This window comes from Theropithecus gelada, chromosome 9 (genome assembly GCF_003255815.1).
Source record: "Theropithecus gelada isolate Dixy chromosome 9, Tgel_1.0, whole genome shotgun sequence".
Taxonomy (NCBI): domain Eukaryota; kingdom Metazoa; phylum Chordata; class Mammalia; order Primates; family Cercopithecidae; genus Theropithecus; species Theropithecus gelada.
Window position 1 is genome coordinate 16,488,458 of NC_037677.1, and position 12,012 is coordinate 16,500,469.

The 12,012-nt window shown below is 40.5% G+C and overlaps 1 protein-coding gene across 7 annotated transcripts in view; it reads left to right on the top strand.

Moving 5' to 3' along the window:
• NRP1 (neuropilin 1) overlaps positions 1 to 12,012 on the top strand; it is a 159,067-nt gene that overhangs the window by 39,515 nt on the left and 107,540 nt on the right. The gene's annotated exons all lie outside the window — the stretch shown is intronic.

The window sequence follows — 12,012 nt, forward strand, 5'->3', positions numbered from 1 at the left end:
GTTACTGCTCAGAATCAACCCTCCCCAGGGCCCTGTCTGTATCCAGACCTCCTGCAAGGGTCCAGAAACATCTTGTCCTTCTTCTCTTCAAAGAATAAGTCGGTTCTGAGGATTCCAGGTGACTCTGGGCTGGCTTGGGTGTAAGGAGCAGGATTAAGATGAAAAGAGTTATTTTTCCTAAAACCACTTAAAGTAACTAAAAGAAAAGGAGACCAGAGGGCTCCAGAACAAACTTACTAGGGAGGCAACCTGGCTTCTAACAGGCCTTCCTGTCTGGCCATGGGTTCCTGTCCTCACTGAAAGGCCTGAGGATGGAGATGAAAGAAAACACAGTGTTTCTCCAGCTTAAGGAATGTATGACCCTCTTTTAAAGGGAAACATTTCCAAGGATCTTTGGTGTTGAAGATTACTTTTATTCTAATCTTACTTATTATATACATACAAAAAATTCACTCACACCTTTTTTTACCTTTAGTATTCCCATAAAACAAATGAGTCCAAGCAACTTTACACACCAATCCCAACATAACTATAAAACCCAAACACTCAGATGACAACATTAATTTGGTGTGATGACTGATGGCATTTTGTAGTAGCAAAATTCCTGTTATCGGGTAATACAATAGTAGAATTACTTGCACTTTAGACTTTGCTTGTTATTAACTTAATTTTCTAAAGTTTTAGCATAATAGGCAGCCCTTTTAGCCACCATTATTGCCTTTGCTGTTTATTTTTATTTATTTACTTTTTATCGTTTAATTTGTTTTAGCTACTAACAGGCCAAATGATTTAATGGTGTACCCCCAAAATATAATATAGGGAGAAAAATGTTTTGTCTTTTTGAGACTAGGTTTCACTTTATTGCCCATACTGAGTGCAGTGACGTGTTCCTGGCTCACTGCAGCCTCAACCTTCTGGGCTCAAGTGATCCTCCCACCTCAGCCTCCCAAGTAGCTGGAACTACAGGTGTGAACCACCATGCCTGACTAACTTAAAAACTTTTTTTGTAGAGACAGAATCTGACTCTTTTGCCCAGGCTGGTCTGGAACTCCTATACTCAAGCAATCCTCCCACCTCAACCTCCCAAAATGCTGAGATTACAGGCATGAGTCACTACACCTGGTCTGGGAAGAAGATCTTCTAATGGAAAGTTCTTCACTGCCTATTTATGTCTAGACTGACCACGAATGAACTGTTGCTTATCAGTTGTCCAAAGACTTGAACATGCTGCCAAAGGCCAGGATGCGGGGTCTTTTGAGTTCAGATCCATGTTACTCCTGTGTTCCTGAGTGATGGTTCACCTCTCCCACCACTGATTTATTTTTGAACAACTGGAAAACCTTGGCTATATAGGGATTCATGCTTTCCTATCACCACACTTGGCGGTCATTCAATCATCAACACAAACGTACGTGTTGCTACAAAAAGACATGGCAGTACTCCTTATATGGTACCTGTCTAGGGGCTCCACAATGGGTATACACTGCCATTTTTAGAAGATAATCATGGAAATGAAAATCTAAGATTTTTAAATTCTTTGATAACTGTGGGGCACTTGAAGAATGCTTTGCTTGAGACCCATTGCCCAAAGTTGATGTAGTATATATATATAGGTGGTATCAGGACAAGTCGGAGACCCTGGGCTAAGATGAAACCTAAACACAGCATAACTGTTTTTGAATCATGATGTGTTTGTTGTTAATGGAAAGGGCCTTAGACATCTTTTAGGGTAATCCCCTTAGGTTGCAGATGAGGAAACCAAGGCCCAGAGAGGTGAAGTTCTCTCCCAGGTTCCAGGTTCCCTTACGCCTGGTGAACTCTTCAGTGTTTCACAAAAATGACATTTTCCTTCTTATCTTCCTCATTAACTTTCAGATACTTACTCTTCTGGCCCCCTTGTCTCTCTCAGCACAATTATTAGGACATAGATTTTTTTTTTTATTTTTGAGACAGAGTTTCGCTCTTGTTGCCCGGGCTGGAGTGCAATGGCACGATCTCGACTCACCACAACCTCTGCCTCCCAGGTTTGAGCGATTCTCCTGCCTCAGCCTCCCGAGTAGCTGGGATTACAGGCATGCACCACCACGACTGGATAATTTTTTATTTTTAGTAGAGATGGGGATTTCTCCATGTTGGTCAGGCTGGTCTCGAACTCCCGACCTCAGGTGATCCGCCCGCCTCGGCCTCCCAAAGTGCTGGGATTACAGCCACGAGCCACTGCACCCAGCCAGGACATAGATTTTGATAAAGCATTCCTCTGCAAAGACATCAACTCCATGAAGAACAGTGATGCACATTTGCAGGAAGCTAAATGCCAGGTTACGCTCTGGCTACATTCTCACACTGTAAGAACTCATCCCCAAATCCCACACTCACTGAAGCGTTTGAGATATGTAGGACCCCTACCGCGATGTACTGCACGTGCACATAACAATTACTAAGTGATCAACATGTTATTTGGAAGGAATCACACTGATTTTAACTCGAGGTTGCAAAGCCGGCAGATTCTACTTAGATCCATTTCACACACCAGCATTGTTCAATGGTAATGGAAAATGAAGAGTATATTTTAGTTGGTATTAGCGGCCTCTTTGGGTTGTCCTGAGTTTAATTCTGAAGAAAGCACATTATCCATAGTATGACTATGACAGACAAAAGAATTCACATTGAGTATGGATGAGTGAAATCCATTCATTCACAGGGATTTTCAAAAATTGATAAAGTCCATCATGTGGTAATAGTGTCACATCTTTATTATGCAAATCAGCTATGTTTTAAAGGATTTTATTGGGTTTTGAGCACGGGTGTGTGTGTGTGTGTGCGCGTCCTTGCGTGCATGCTTTTAGCAGATGGTAAGCATTCTTCCTTCAAAAATAATGAACGTGTTTTCTGTTTTCTCTCCCCTCTTTACTGAATGCTGAGTGAGTGTGTTTTAATAGAAAAAGCAGAGAATCCAGAATCCAGTGCTGACTTTGCTGTGGACAGTTGGTCCTGTGACCTTTAGCAGCCCACATAACTTACTGGGGGGCTCTGTTGCCTTATCTGTAGCATTTAGGGGTCAGAGAAGATGCCCTCCAAATTCCCCTCTGTAAGTCCGGTCCGTGCCTGTTTTCCTTGTTTCTAGCACAATGAAATTAATTGTATGTGATTGAATTCATGAAAAGAAAGTTGCCATCTCCATTATAAAGATGCAACTGTCCAAACAGGTTGTAAAATTCTAAGGAAGCACCCTGTATCTGTTTTCCTCTGCACTGGCTGCCAAGATATGTACTAAAGAAGTTAGAATTAAAGTTTGCCGAGCCAAAAATATTCCAGGGAAGGAAAAGCCTGGGGAAAAAAAAGCTCCTGTCTGGACCATTGTGTACAAGTTAATATTTTATAAATGTTTCTTACCTCATCTGAAAAATTCCAGATAAAGGATTTTATTATTTTATTATTCGTGATCTCAAATTGAAACAAGACAAATTGGAACTCTGTCTTCTAAAATTTTCTTGAAGGTAGGGGTTATGGACTACAGAAATGAGTTCATAGGGAAGCCGTGGAATTACTTTCATTGGCGGAGGTTTTTTTCTTTTTTTTAGACAGAGTCTTACGCCGTTGCCCAGGCCGGAGTGCAATGGCGCGATCTCGGCTCACTGCAACCTCTGCCTCCTGGGTTCAAGCGATTCCCCAGGCTCAGCCCTGAGCAGCTGGGATTACAGGCGTGTGCCACCACACCCGGCTAATTTTTGTATTTTCAGTACAGACAGGGTTTCACCATGTGGGCCAGGCTGGTCTCAAACTTCTGACCTCAGGCGATCCGCCCACCTCGGCCTCCGAAAGTGCTGGGATTACGGGCGTGAACCACCGTCGTTGATGGATTTTTAAAACAGGACAGATACCGTTTATCTGCTGGAACTGGATTAGGTTTGACAAATGAATTATTCAGGGCCTTTCAATCCTATGTTAGGATTGCCACCAAAATGCTCAGATGCCCTCTTTCACCTGCTGGGCTTCGGTGTCAAGGTCAGCATGTGGTCTATACATAGACAACTTACTTTCCTCTCTACTTGTATTTGCAATTAAAGACAAACCAAGACCATCAGAACCCTTCAAAATGCATATATATTTTTTTGAATGAAGATTTTAAAAATCACTTTGTTTACTGTTGAAAATATGCTAGAAAGATAAGAGGTCTACAATCAAGAGTTTGACACTGTAGAATTTTGCTCTCCAAGAACAATTGGGAAAGAAGTAAATTAGCTGAGAGGATTTGCATTCTTAACCCATACAAGTGGGAAAACCTGTTTGAGAAGTTTGTGGAAAAGTGCAAGATGGGAGTCAGAAGACCTGGGTTTTTTGACTTCACAACTAACTCTGTGGGCCGAGCACAGTGACTCATGCCTGTAATCCCAGCACTTTGGGAGGCTAAGGAGGGTGGATCACTTGAGCCTGAGAGTTCAAAACCAGTATGGACAACATGGCAAAACCCTGTCTCTACAAAAAATACAAAAAGTTAGCCATGTGTGGTGGCATGCGCCTGTAGTTGTAGCTACTCTGGAGGCTGAGATGGGAGGATTACCTGAGCCCAGGATGTCAAGGCTACAGTGAGTCGAGATTACACCACTGCATTCCAGCCTGGGTGACAGATTGAGGCCCTGCCTCAAAAACACAAAACGAAAAACAAAACGAAACAAACAAAAAAAAACTAACTCTGTGAGCTTGGCCAACCCAATCTCTTAGAGCCTCAGCCTCCATATTTGAAAATAAGGATATTTTGAAACAGACAATTTTCTAGTTTATTTTCAGGTCTATGACTCTTCTAAATTTTTCTTCATTTAATTGATTCTCTGCTTCCAAAAAACACTTCACAATCTGTTTTAAATGTTCATTTACAAACAAGTTTCCAATCCCTTTGAGTTTACATCTAGAATTCATGCCAACACCATATCGAACAAAAATTGTATATTTGCATCTGTTTGATATGCTCCTACTAATTTCTTACTGAAGTCCAGGTTTCCATAACACATTTCTGTTTAGTATTGCTCTGTGGTTGCTCTTGTTCACAGTTGTCTGGAAAAGTCTTGTCTCCAAATTACAGTGGCTTTCTTTTTCTTGCCCTGAAGCAGCAAATGATGAGAGAAATATGTGTTTGTTTCTGTTCTTCAGAGTCAGAGCTGCTTCAGGCATAAAATTCTTAGCCCTCTAGTTTAATTCAAATGCAATGAGTCACAAAGTAAATGCGAACTCCGGGCTGTGTATCGTGGGGATTGGGCAAGTTAAATTAATTTTTAGAGCCAGATTGTATTAGTTAAACCTAGGATCCTAATTTGCACTGACAAAAATCGTCAAATCAGCCTGCAGAGGTGCCTGAAACTTACTGCCCAGATAACAGTAGACAATTTGAACTTGGTAGTTTTATGGATTGGTTTGTATCTAAAAAGCAGGCAGCTTTTAAAAGCCCTGAATAAAGGTTGCTTTCTGTGGACACCTACGGCGTGACTATTTATAAAAGTACCCAATGATTTTTCCCCTCCTAAAAGTGCTATTGGCAGAATAAGGCTTGGTATTTAATCCATAACCCGCTATGCACTGCCCCCTACAGTGGCAAAGAACACGCAGGGCTAGAAGAAAGAGATCAAGGAAGCATTAAAAATGTCAGGCCACGAGACCATGTTTAAATTATTAGGTGAGATGCCGTCTTGCATTTAACAATGGCCCCACGCACTGTGAGGCCCAACTTCCTCTCTCCCTGGATGTTTGACAGGTTATTGCAATCTTTTCTGAAATTGAATTTCAGCTTGTTTCAATAACATTTCCCAGTAAATAGGAGTGACTCTGGTATCTCGTTTGTGAATCTTGATGTAATAATCGGAGGTAATTGAAGCGTGCACAAGCCGCAGAGACTTATGACATGTTTTTAAACAAGGATTGACTGATACAAAACTAATTGAACAAAAGCTGGAAATCAGATTCCTCTAAGAAACCTTGCACAGAATACAGGGTCTTTCATTATGGCACTGAGTTTGACTTTAAAAGTGGCGTGTTCAAGTTTCCTTATTTTCCTGAAGGAGTTTAGGAGCGAGTTACTGACAGGCAAGGTTGTGACCCAACGACCAGAGTTAATCATCTGGTGACTGGAATTAATCCTTTGTCTGTCCTGTGGTTTGGATTAACCAGGGTCGGTCATCCCCTTGTGCCTTGGTGGCCCCTACGAATTTAAAGAAAAAACCTCTTGGTAACAAAGGTACACAAAATGAGCTTCAAATGACAGCATTTTGCATAAACTAGCACAGATTTGGAAACTTTTTATTTTGTAAATTAATCTTCTGTAGACAGATAAGATTGTAATATTTTATATTTATGCTCAAGCATACACGAATATATGCACATATAGACGTATCCCATACAGGCGTTCTATACATCCTCAGGTTGCAAAGTGGCTGCTGGACTTACATTCCATTTCAATGGAAGTTAGATACTAAAAGGAAGAAATAAAAGAACAAAACCCGTAATTTACATATCTAAGCTATACAAGAGACCAAGATTATTAAAGCAGGGCGCACAATGCTCCTTAGCCCCTGGATTTAAAGTGGGGGGTGAAAAGCATTTATAGATAAGAATTTGAAATTCAAATGAAGGAACAAGTAGTCTGTCTAAAATGTTGGCCTCCACAGATACTGACCTTCCGTACAAAAGGTGGCGGATTTTTATTTTCAGGCACTAAAGAAAAGAGAATGAATTGTGTGTCGCGCACTCAGATTCGTGATAACGATAAAACGTAGCAAACCTTTTGATGCTTGGCGGCTAATTGAAGGAAGTAGAGGAGAGTGGTACAGTAAGGAGTGAACATAACTAGGAGAATAATTAACAGCTTCATTAGGCAAAACTTACCATTTGTATGTGTATCTAACACACGTTAATGTCAGTTGGATTGAGACTTGATGTGGAGCAAATTTCTTTAAAAGATAATGAATTGCTGCTCTTCAAGGAACAATTTGAAATGCGTAAATGTCACCCTTATTTATAACACCTCTAGAGAATGGCAGGAAAGTTGAGATCTAAACATTTTATTTCTCTAAACAGGAATCATGACGACGTGGACCTCGTTAGAGCTACCACTCCACCTGTGGAAGCTAAAACAGATAGGACTGATATAAGCACCTAGGGATTTATAGACGTAATACTTATTATCACTAATAGGCGTTAGGTAACCAAATCCCAGAACGTCTTGGTGAGACTAAGCCCCATAAGTATTTGGCATGCCCTTCCGAAGAGATGTTGTCGTCATGGTGGCTGTTTTTATAAGGTTTAATGTAATTGGAACAAAAGCAGTATACCCCGCCATGCTTTGAGTTTTCCCAGAAGTGATTTATGTGATTTTTAGAAAAAAATTTCTGAAAGTTTAAGGTGTTCCCTTCCAGAGCTAGTTCCTAAATGATTTAGAAGATTCTGGTTAAGTGTTGTTAAAAGTATGAATATAAAATAGTTTGACTACCTGGGCTATGTGGTGGTTGTTCTAGTTTCTATTGTAGGTTCATTTTCTCAGTAGCATGAGCTTAATCCCAGGGAAACAGTACTGTTTTTGATTCTCAGAAAAATTTAGGGTAAGAAGGGAGATGTTTCCTACCTAAAAGTATACATTTTATCAGGGAAGCAAATAAGACACACAAGACCCCCCCTAAAAATAGTTGTAGTGCAACATTTGGCAAACTTTTGTTCCTTGGCTTGTACTCCTTAATTAAGGGTTTTATACATTCAAGTAGGGGAACATTTACAGGTGATTGAGTGTAAGAAAAGCTTCACAGAATAAATGAACCTTGGGTGGGCTTTGAAAGGGTGGGATTTGAATCAGCAGCAATAAGAAAAAAGAAACTTCTAGGAAAGGGATGCCAGAAAAACTCTCCAGTTATATGAGCGACATCAGGCTCTTGTCTTTGTCCTTCAAAAGAACTAACATGCCAGGCAAAGTGGTGTGCCTGTAGTCCCAGCTACTCAGGAGGCTGAGGTGAGAGGGTCACTTGAGCCTAGGAGTTCTGGGCTATAGTGCACTGTGCCGAGGAGATGTCCACACTGAGTTCAGCATCAATAAAGGTGACCTCCTCGGGGCAGGGGACCAACAGCTTACCTAACGAGGGGTGAACCAGCCCAGGTTGGAAACAAAGCACGTCAAAACTCCCATGCTGATCAGTAGTGGGATTGTGCCTATGAATAGCCACTGCACTCCAGCCAGGGCAACATAGCGAGACTCCATCTCTGAGAAATGTAAAAAGAACTAACACTATCCCCAAATCACCCATCCTAACTTTCATTTTACCCTGACATTCATCTACCAAGATATATATTTTATTTCTTAAGACTGTCATCAAAGTTCACTTTAACCAGATTTAGATACCATTCTTTACCAAGTCTGGGTTAGAGTTAGAAAGAAAGGCACTGTGTTGTTTGCAACCCAGAAAAGCTCGGGCTCACACTCTATCTTGAGACAGCTCTGACGTTGTGAATGGGCTAAGCATGCTCGAGACACCATGGCAGACAAGCTGCTACGGAAATGTCCTCAAATGATCTTCGGCAGACACAGCTTCCATTTCTCTTACCTTCTCCACGGCACCCATGCTATAGCTTGATATCCTAGTCACAGGCAGCAAGGTTCAGACCCACGGATGAGGCATTGACTCTGTCTATGCCATTCCTTCCACTCCAGACACCTCTATGGCCCCCCGGGTGAAGAATGCAGGAGTTAATTCAGCAGACTCACTAGTCAGGCTAAAGAATTGCCTGTGAAACCCATGTTCTTATCAAGTCGAAAACTCTCCCAACAGTGTTGGGGACATAGCTGCAGTAAAGGTATTCTCATGTGTAACAGGACACCACCTGTTCATTCTTTCTCTCCAAGCTTCTAAAATAATGACAAGCATAAAACCTCTTTCAGCTTTTCAGAAAAATGGGCTACATAAATATAAGCTATTACTACTTTTTTCACTAAAAATTATGTATGTCGTATATGCTAAGAATCCTTTCCTGTTTAATCGCAAAGCATCATGAGAGTAGAAATCAGAACTTTTGCTAGTAGTCTTCTACCATTTGTATGGAAAATTGCCGTGGAAGAAATCAATATTATTACTGTTCAAATATTTGCACAGCCTGTGTTTAACGTGCCTGTCACACATTAATGAGAAAGTATTTTTGAAGACATTGGATTTAAAGAAGAAAACTTAGAAAAACATCAAGTTGAAGTTATTATTTTTAATGACTGCCAAATTCAATGTTAGTTCTGCTCCAGTAGTATTTGAGCTGCTAACCTGTGTTTTTGAGTGTATGTTCTTGGTGAATAATTAGGGAGGAATTCCTTAGTAAGTAATTGCTATAAAGGCCATTTGACTTTGAAATTTACAAAAGCCGATTTTAAATTCATAATTTATGAAGGTTATGTGTGTGTTTAATTAGTGAAAATGGGTATTTTGCTATATCTGGGAAGGGGGATTATTGCACTCTGAGTCATTAAGAAAGGTCCCCTGAATCAATGACATTTTTACAGTGCAGCAATAATCTTATTATATTACACACACGCAAAAATGTTAAATGGACTATAAGATTTGGCATGAAATTGCCTAGTTGCATGAGGAGGGGGAAGAGAAAAGTCAGCATAGCAATTAAACAGTTACAAAAATAGGCATGTTCTTTGTCCAGAATTTGGAGTTCTTGGCTGGCATGCCCAGTTTATAAAAGAAAAGTCAGCAGAATAAGTTAAGTTCGTTCTGTGGCATCAGAAAGCCAACCCTCAAAATAGATGTGGAAAATGCTTGTGTTAAATGGTCATCCAGGCATTTCTTTGGCTCTCTGGTGCTTGAGGCCATCTATGAGAAACCAGGATCAGCCCTTCCTTCTGCCCTGGACCGCTCTCCATTTCCTGGATCCTTGCTCCAAAGAATGATGGGAGTATCTTCATTCTCATCACAAGACTCTGCCTCTAGATTGCCTGGTTCCAGATTAGCAAGAAGGCCAGAGGCTGGAGGATGTAGGAATGGAGGGAAAAGCAAGGCATTTAAGGGATAAGAACACGGAGGGGAAGTCTAGTCATCCATCCTTCCCTCTGTGATACAGACTTCCCATACATCTTGCCGAGCCTGTGAAATACATACATACATACTTTTCAAAGTGCTTACCATCCCTGTCTTGTTAAAATAATAACATCTCAACAACCTTTATGCAATTAAAGAAGTCATTTCTCTTCTTATCTGTGTTTGGGCCTGTTTCTTAGGTGTCAGTCCAATAAATGAGTTCTTTAAATTTGTGTCTTCTCATAATGACATAAAATTAGGAACTCATCATGGGGAAGTGAAATCGTGGTGCAGATAACTGCAAGGCTGTCATGTAGAAGAGGACTTAAATGCAGTTTTAGGATCAATGGGTGGGAATGGCATTAAATACTGAAGAAACAATAGTTGAGGGAACAGATTGGAGGCAAAGTTAGGAAGATTTGGAATAATCACCTGGGGGTCAGAGATGGGATGAGCTTCCTGTCTGGATTCAGAATTTCCCCTTCTTGTAGGTTTTGTTTGTTGTTGTTGTTGTTGTTGTTTGTTTTGTTTAGTTTCTGAAATGGAGTCTCGCTCTCTCACCCAGGCTGGAGTGCAGTGACTTGATCTTGGCTCTCTGTAGCCTCAGCCTCCCTGGTTCAAGCAGCTCTCCTGCCTCAGCCTCCAGAGTAGAGTGGCTGGGATTTCAGGCATGTGCCACCACGCCTGGCTAATTTTGTATTTTTAGTAGATACGGGGTTTCACCATGTTGGCCAGTCTAGTCTCAAACTCCTGACCTCAGGTGATCCTCCCACCTCAGCTCCCAAAGTGCTGGGATTACAGCACTGCACCCAGCCCCCTTCCTGTAGGGTTTTGAGCAAGGAAGAGAAATCCCGTGGTAGGAATCTCAAATTAGAAGTGGATCCTAATGATCACAGAAAAATCTCTCATCATCGCCTAAAAAATGAGATGTCACGATTTGTCTTTCATCCGAATACTGTGGTAAGTTCTGATTCTTCTATTATAACTGCATCTGGAATATCGTTCCAGTCCGTTGAGTGTTCTGGGCTCCAGTTTTTCCATCTATACAATGCAATCTTAGCCTATTATATCTTCCCACTGTACAATATTGCTTCGTTCTATTCATGGTGGTCACCTTAACTCAAAGTAGTAAAACCAGGGCATTCTTGACTCCTGCTCTGAGGGAGACAAACTAGAGGAAAACAAGCTAAGTGCATTTGACAGCCTTGGTTGAGCTCTTTTTACCAAGTATAGGCACAGTCTTAGGTATCAGCATTGTACTTGTTTGGCCAGAAACAGTTGCTAAAACAGTCTTTCAAAGCACTGAGTCAAATTAAATCCTTAACGTTGAAGGCAGAATAAGGAGAAAGAACTAGATTGCCAAATTTATCTCTGTCTTCTCAAATGTATGTTTTCATTTACAAAGTTGATTCTCTCCCAGAATTTTTTTTATTGCCTCTGATCTGTGCTTGTGCAAAGTAAATGACTTTTCAAAATAACACATAGCAAGCACTTCATGACGACACTGATTCCATAGGTATTATGTCATAAAAGGGTCATGTGATCAATGAGATTGGCGTATGTTGGGTTTAACCAAGTTAATTCAGGGTTTCATAACTCTCAGAGCCTTGAATTTACTGATATAAATTGTGAATATTCATGAAAAGAACATTATTTGCAGCATTTCCCTAATTACTATCAAAAAAATTTCTCTTGAAGCATTTTATAAGACTGGTGAAAAAAAGGGAGTAAACACAATAGATTAGAAAGTGATGAAAACAATAATATGATCTAGGGAATTTGCCGTAAAGGAAAAGAATTAATGAAATATCTGAAATAGGGGGTATTTTTAAATATTGCAATTTCAGGAACCCGTAATGTTTTTAATAAGTTTCAACTGGAAGGATTTCCAAAAGGCCTGTTTTATTGGACATTTTTAAATGAGCACTTATATGCTCCCAAATAATTCAAAAACTAAAATGCCGAAAAATCG